Below are 7,518 nucleotides of genomic sequence, written 5' to 3'. Positions count from 1 at the left end.
CGCCGCTCCCGCGAGACTGCGAGGCCACGCCCACCAACCGCCGCGGCGCCCCGGCCCGCCGCCGACGGAGCCGCCCGCCTCGGCGCGTCTATGGCCGCTCGCGCGTTTGTGTGAAGTGCTTTTGTGTGGGCCCGGCGCTTCCGGCGCGTCCTCCAGTGTGGCCGCCCCCCTGCCCCCCACCACCCTCCGACTCCGCAAACGCTGCCCGACTCGGTTCTATTGAAAGGGAGGAGGGGGGTCTCCCCGGCGGCGCAGCGCTTGAGCGCTGGGTTGCGAAGCTGCCCGCAGCCTCAGCAGCGCCGGTTCGATCCCCGGCTGCGCCCCGGCCACCGGAGGAGGGTCCCACATGGCGCGCAGACCTCTCCTGCCGCCCGCTGCTCCCCTCAGCAGTGTACTTCGGTCCTTCTGCCTGCTCTGCTCCCAGCTCTGGCTCTGGTGAATTCTCTCACCCTCCCGCGCTTCTGACTGTACCCAGTGCTTGTATGTATCAATCAATCAATCAATAAATCTTTAAAAAATTTTAAAAAAGAAAGGGAGGAGTGGTGGTTCTGAGACCCACACGCACAGTGTGTCTCCCGACAAAGGGAGATGGAGACCTGGGTCTGTGACATCATCGCGCTGACACAGTGCACGAGTGTCTGACGCGGTCAGTGCAGGGCGAGGACACGTCGGGAAGGACGGAGCTGAGCCTTGTCCTCGGACGCCGCAGGAGGAGCAGCAGGGAATAATGTTACAAGGCTGCAGGGAGGAAGAACATGAAAGCTGCGGCTAGGGTTTTTTTTTTTTTTGAGGAAGCTGGCTGGCCTCGCTGGAAAGTGACTTTAAGTTGTGATACTAGATGGTACTAGAGAGTAAAGACGGTCTTAAGCGTCACGATGGGTAATTTAGACTCCACTGTTATCCTGGTGTAGCATGTAAGGCCTGTTGGTCTAGTCTGTGTGTGCAGCGTGCGTGGAAGGAGGCCTGGAGACTAACTGGTTAAAGCGCTTTTGGTCTCAGCAGGAGATGAGAAGAACTGGGCATGAGATGATGACGTTGGGAAAATAGAGATGAAAGAACAAATTGGACATAAATCAGTAAGATTTAGTGATAGGCTGGATTCCAGGGATGGAAGGGAAAGGAGAAATTACATACTATGACCGAATTGATGCTTTGAAAATACAAGTTTTAAAAGATACTGCTTCCTCCTGCTCGTCAAATAGTCTAAAATCCTTAACATAGATTACCAGACCCTTCATGCTAGAATCCATCCTGGCGTGTGTCTCCCACTTCCTCTCCATTTCCCCGTGACAATTCATTTTTTCAACAGTATGGCTTCGGGTTCCTCCAAAACTGTTCTTTCTCTTCCTATGCTTTTGCCCATGGGTGGAACACACCTCCGGACCCACCTGCCCTCTTCACTTCCTCCAGGAAGTCTTCCCTATGCCTACTCTAGTTTGGTTCCCTAGTTGTCTGGTAGACTGTAAGCCTTTTGAAGGCAGAAACTCTTATTGCATAACACCAAGGTTTTGACCGTGAAAGACAAAAATTGGTGGTGCCGTTAACAGAAAATGGTGTGGTCTTTGTGGCTAGGTAGGAGAGAAAATTGTGAATTCAGCTTTTGCACTGAAACTATTGGATTGAAGTTAGGCTATGAGAGTAGAAGATGTTAATCAGCCTGTGAGTCTTCAGGAACCTGTAGGACATCTCTGACAAAGACAATCTAAAGGGAGCATGAAGTTACTCAACAACCTCTTTTTTTTTCCCCTCTAAGACTAAAATGTGTCATTATGAGAAGAGCATGAGTTTTGACGTATATTATTATTTTTTTTTTTTATTTTTTAAATGATTTTTTTTTTTTTAATAGAGGCATGTTTATTTATTTGTTTGTTTGTTTGTTTTGTTTATACATGCACTGGGCACAGTCAGAAGCGCGGGAGGGTGAGAGAATTCACCAGAGCCAGAGCGGGGAGCAGAGCAGGCAGAAGGACCGAAGGACACTGCTGAGGGGAGCAGCGGGCGGCAGGAGAGGTCTGCGCGCCATGTGGGACCCTCCTCCAGTGGCCGGGGAGCAGCTGGGGATCGAACCAGCGCCTCAGAAGCCGCGGGCTGCTTCGCAACCCAGCGCTCAACCGCTGCGCCACCAGGGAGGCCCCTTGACGTATATTATTTATATGGTCTTTCACAAGTTACTTATCCTCTCTAAAGCTCAGTTCCTCAGTAAAACACTATCTGCTTTTTCCAGTTGTTTTTTTTTCATTTTTTGTTTTTTTAAAGATTTATCCACTTATGTACACAAGAGCTGGGGCACAGGCCAGACATATGGGGGGGGGCGGTTGAGGGGGCTTAGAGGACTCACCAGAGACGAGTGGGGAACAAGCAGACTGACTTAAGTACACTGCTGAGGGGAGCAGCTGGCGAGACAAGAGAGGTCTGCTGCACTATGTAGGTTGCTCCCTGGCTGGCCCAGGATAGAACTGCAGAGTCTGCAGACTGCCTCATAGTGCAGTGCTTAACCGCTTGCGCCACCAGGGAGGCCCCCCAATTGTTTTAAAGATAAGAGGAGCTGAACATAAAATGCTGAGTTTGCATCTTGTATTATGCAACAAAAGACTGTTATTAAGTATCCATGCACACATGCTAAATATGGGCTGTAAATAACATATGTTCACACAAAAAAATTCAGAGATGACCTGAAACAAAATGGAAGAAAAATAAATGAAGGAAAAGATAGAAAAATATATATATGACTCAAGGAAAAAGTGAGCACTAGGAGGGCAGTGTGTCTCAAAGAAAGGAAATGGCGTTACACAGGGAGCTCACAGAGGTGACATAAGAGTCAAAATAGTTGAAGATTTCCCCAAAACCACTCTAGTAGAGCTTCAGTTCCCCAAAACCACTCTAGTACACGTTCAAGGACACAAAGATTTTGTACTTTGAAGGGAGTTCAAAAAAACATTTTTTAACTTAAAAAAAAAAAACCAAAACACATTCACTGATTGAATCTTTAAGGGCTTCAAAGACTTGACTACCAGCATAGTAAAAGAACCAGTTCCTCAAAATCTGTCAGGAAAAAAATGGACAAATATTGGATGATTTCACCTATATGTGCAACATAAGGAAACTAAGCAGATAAATGGAGAAAACAAAACTAGGGAACAGTGACAACCAAAATGAGGTTACCAGAGGTGTTTTTGCGCACAGATAATCACACTGGAGCCACCTTGAGGAGTGTGCCAATTTTATCTCTACACTTTTACTCACATGAAAAGACAGACTAGCCTGCACTACTAGAATCTCACCAAGTAGTGTTATGTAAAGCCAGATTATTATTATTTTTTTAAGATTTATTTATTTTATACAAGAACCAAGGTACAGGCCAGAGGCATGGGAGGGTGAGAGGATTCACCAGAGACAGAGTGGGGAACAGAACAGGCAGACTGATGAAATACACTGCTGAGGGGAGCAGTGGGCGAGGCAGGAGAGGTCTGCCGGGATATGTGGGACCCTCGCTGGCCGGCCAGGATCCAACCAGCGCTACACAGGCTGTGGACAGTTTCACAGCGCAGTGCTCAACCACCTGTGCCACCGGGAGGCCCTGTAAAGCCAGATTATCCACACTCTGGAAAGTGTCAGTGACTCCTGGAGTTGCATCAATCAGGCCAAGGCGAAGGTAAGTTTTTTCCCCTGAAGGAAAACAAGAGTCACTTGATCAGCCATTCTAGAGTGGAAATAAGCAGGCCTTGAACTGGAAATGAAAGATCATCTTTGGATTCATTAGGATTCCAAGATGTCTCACAATCTGAAGATTCCTTTTGGGGGAAGTGAGCAGCCTGAAACAATTCTGTCTTATCAGGAATCTAGCAAAAAGCCACTTCTTGCATCAGTTGTGGGCTACTCTTTATTTTTTTTAAATATTTATTTATTTATGCATACAAGAGCTGGGGTACAGGCCAGAGGTGTGGGAGGTGAGAGGATTCACCAGGGACAGAGTGGGGAACAGAACAGGCAGATTGACTGAAATACACTGCTGAGGGGAGCAGCGGGCAAGACAGGAGAGGTCTGGTGCGCCATGTGGGTTGCTACCTGGCCAGCTGGGGATCAAACTCCTGCTGCAGAGACTGCAGACAGCTTCATAGGTTGCGTCTTAACCCCTTGGGCCACCAGGGAGGCCCAAGTCTTTACCTTTTAATAAGTGAGATTAATATGTTAACATTTATTTTGATTACTGATATACTTGGATTTGTTTCTGCCATCTAATTTGGGTTTTCTCCCCACCATCCTTATCCTTTGCTTCTTTTTTGCCCTCTCTTCTGCCTTATTTTAAATTGATAGTTTCCTACATTTCTGTTTATCTCTGCCAGTTAATAGTACATTTCTATAATGTTGTGATTTTCTCTTATTATTTTAGCATTCACACAATATATTTATTATAAAATCATAAATATTTTATAATATTTATTATAAAATATGGAGTTACTTAGTTTTTCTAGTCTCATCATAAAAAGACCTCAGCAAGTTTTAACTACCTCATAAGCACCCCAGTCTTGTTATGGTTATCTAGCGTTGTAGTTTCAAGTCACATGAACATTTTTTTTATTGTGGTAAATAAACATAAAATTCTATTTCTTTCATAGATAGATGAGCAAACTTCCAAAAATTACCAAGACTCCTGAAAAATAAAAATAATCATATCATATATAAAGACCTGTTATAAATCTTTATCACTAGTACAGTGTGTTATTAGTTCAATGGTGTAATATTGATAGTGTAGCCATTTTTTTTTTTTTTTTTTTTTTGTGGGACCCTCGCCAGCTGCTGGGGAACGAGCTGGCGCTGCAGAGGCTGCGGGCAGCCTCTGCAGCCCAGTGCTCAACCGCTGCGCCGCCAGGGGAGGCCCGATATTGTAACCTTTTTAAGTGCACAGTTCATTTATGTGTTATAGGTAATCTTATATATTAGTTTCCTATGGCCACTGTAAGAAATAACCACCAATGGGCCTCCCCGGTGGCGCAGCGGTTGAGCGCTGGGTTGCGAGGCTGCGCGCGGCCTCTGCGGCGCCGGTTCGATCCCCGGCTGTTCCCCGGCCACCAGAGGAGGGTCCCACATGGCGTGCAGACCTCTCCTGCCGCCCGCTGCTCCCCTCAGCAGTGTACTTCGGTCCTTCTGCCTGCTCTGCTCCCCGCTCTGGCTCTGGTGAATTCTCTCACCATCCCGCGCTTCTGACTGTACCCAGTGCATGTATAAACAAAACAAACAAACAAACCAGCAAACAAATAAATAAAGCATGCCTCTATAAAAAAAAAAAAAAAAAAAGAAATAACCACCAATGTGTTCACTTAAAACACCAGTTTTTTTCTCTTATCGTTCTGGAGACCAAATGTCTGATATCAGTTTTACTGGTTTAAAGTAAAGATGTCACCTGGTTTCTTCTGGGGGGCTTTAGGGAAGAATTCTAGCTTCCGGAGGCAGCTTGCATTCCTTCGTTTCTCTCCAACCTCTTGCTTCTATGATAGCATTTCTTTGCCTTCTATTGTCAAATTTCCCCCACCCCAGTCAGGGAATCTAATTACTTTTAGGGCCTATTTGATAATCCAGGATAATCCCCCATCCCCAAATCCTTAATTACAACTGCAAAAGTCCTTTTGCCATCTGAGGTAACAGTCAAGAACTTCAGGGATTAGATGTGAATATCTTTGGGAGATATCATTATTCAGCCTTTCACATCTTCCCAAAAACCTTTCTTCTATGAAGTCAACAAGTCCTTCTCCATTAGGTTTCTGGAACTTTGTAGTTCTTCTCTTGTGCTTGTTAAGTATTGTAACTTTTTTGTTTACACAGATATTTTCCCAGATAAATACAACCTCTTTGAGGACAGAAACTTTGTCTTATTCATTTGTTACCCTCCTAGCCTACCATGGCGCCTGGCACATAGTCAGCACTATTTATTTAACTATTTATTTAAATTGAATTTTGCTCTCTAGTTCAAGCCTGGCAGTAGAGCTGTGAACTGTGAAATACTGGAGTCTTAGGGGCCTCCCCTCCCCGGTGGCGCAGCGGTTGAGCGCTGGGTTGCGAAGCTGCCCGCGGCCTCTGTGGTGCCGGTTCGATCCCCGGCTGCTTCCTTGCCACCGGAGGAGCATGCCTCTATTAAAAAAAAAAAAAAAAAAAAAAAAAAGAAATACTGGAGTCTTAGACTAATAGCGCTGAAAGGGATCTCCAAAGTTCTTTCTGAAAGTCTGAATCTGGTTTTTAAGGAAATCATTTTAGATTTAGGAAAAGTGTCTTTATTACTGCAACAAAAACTAAAGTATTTGAAAATAAGCAACAAGTTTATATTGAGATTTTTCTTAGCCCAGAAAGATCTGTGGGATGATCTGCTAATTAGTTTAAACTCTAAACATCTCCCTGAGTAAGACAATTATTACCTTTATGCCAGTAAAACAGAGCAAAATAAATAATAAGTTTGATTTGAATGTAATTTTGAAAATCAAACAATCCCAGGTGAATTCTTTTTTTTAGTTTTTTTGAAAAGATTTATTTATTTACGCATATAAGAACTGGGGTACAGGCCAGAGGTGTGAGGGGTAAGAGGATTCACCAGAGACAGAGTGGGGAACAGAACAGGCAGATTGACTGAAATACACCTCTGAGGGGAGCAGTGGGTGAGTCAGAAGAGGTCTGCTGTACCATGTGGGTAGCTCCCTGGCTGGGTATTGAACTAGTGCTGCAGTGGCTGTGGATAGCTTCATAGGTTGCTATGAAGCAAATAAATAAATTCTTATTTAGATGGGCTGTTTCTTTTTTTTATCCCCCCAGAGCCCTTATTTATTTATCTTTTATGTTCAATCCATTTCCTGTGGCATGACATAGAGGTATTGCACTAAATAATGTTTACATTTAATAACTTAAATAATAAAGCTCAGAGACCTAAGTTGGAAGGCAGTGTCCCAAAGAATCATTCCTAGACAGAGATAAGGTAAGAGCTGGAGTGATGGGTCCCACTCTTCAGCTTAGTGACAGATCAGACTACCTGCATCAGAATCACCTGGGACCACATTCTATGTCACATATGTAGTAGATACCCAAATCCTTCTCTCCCTCACATTCAGATTCATTTGATCCAAGGAGCATCCTTGGTATATGTATGTTTTAAAGGACTTCAAGTAATTCACAATTATCAAGAAATTTAGACTATTTGAGATCCTACAGAAATGTAAATGTTAAGCTTAAGATCAAGGAGCATTTTTATACTTTTGATTGTGTTTGAAAAGACTCTTTTAGAAGAAAAGCTCCATATCACAACCCTAGAGGGGAACGATCACATGGGAGGGAGATGTGACTAGTGAGTTTCATATGGAGGAAGAATTTAGAGCAGATATCCAATAGATCTGCCAAATGCCTTCATCTGTGGCAATCAAGATCTTGAAAGATTCTGGACAGTTACATTAAGGTGTTATTTTTACATCATAAGATTCATTAACTGTGAATTGATTATTAGTAAACCTATAGAGTTGTGCAACCAGCATGTCACGATGC

Source organism: Talpa occidentalis, unplaced genomic scaffold (assembly GCF_014898055.3).
Source record: "Talpa occidentalis isolate TD23 unplaced genomic scaffold, MPIMG_talOcc4v2.1 talOcc4.5, whole genome shotgun sequence".
Lineage (NCBI taxonomy): Eukaryota > Metazoa > Chordata > Mammalia > Eulipotyphla > Talpidae > Talpa > Talpa occidentalis.
The sequence above is the reverse complement of the archived record's forward strand: the minus strand, read 5'-3'. Positions refer to the sequence as shown.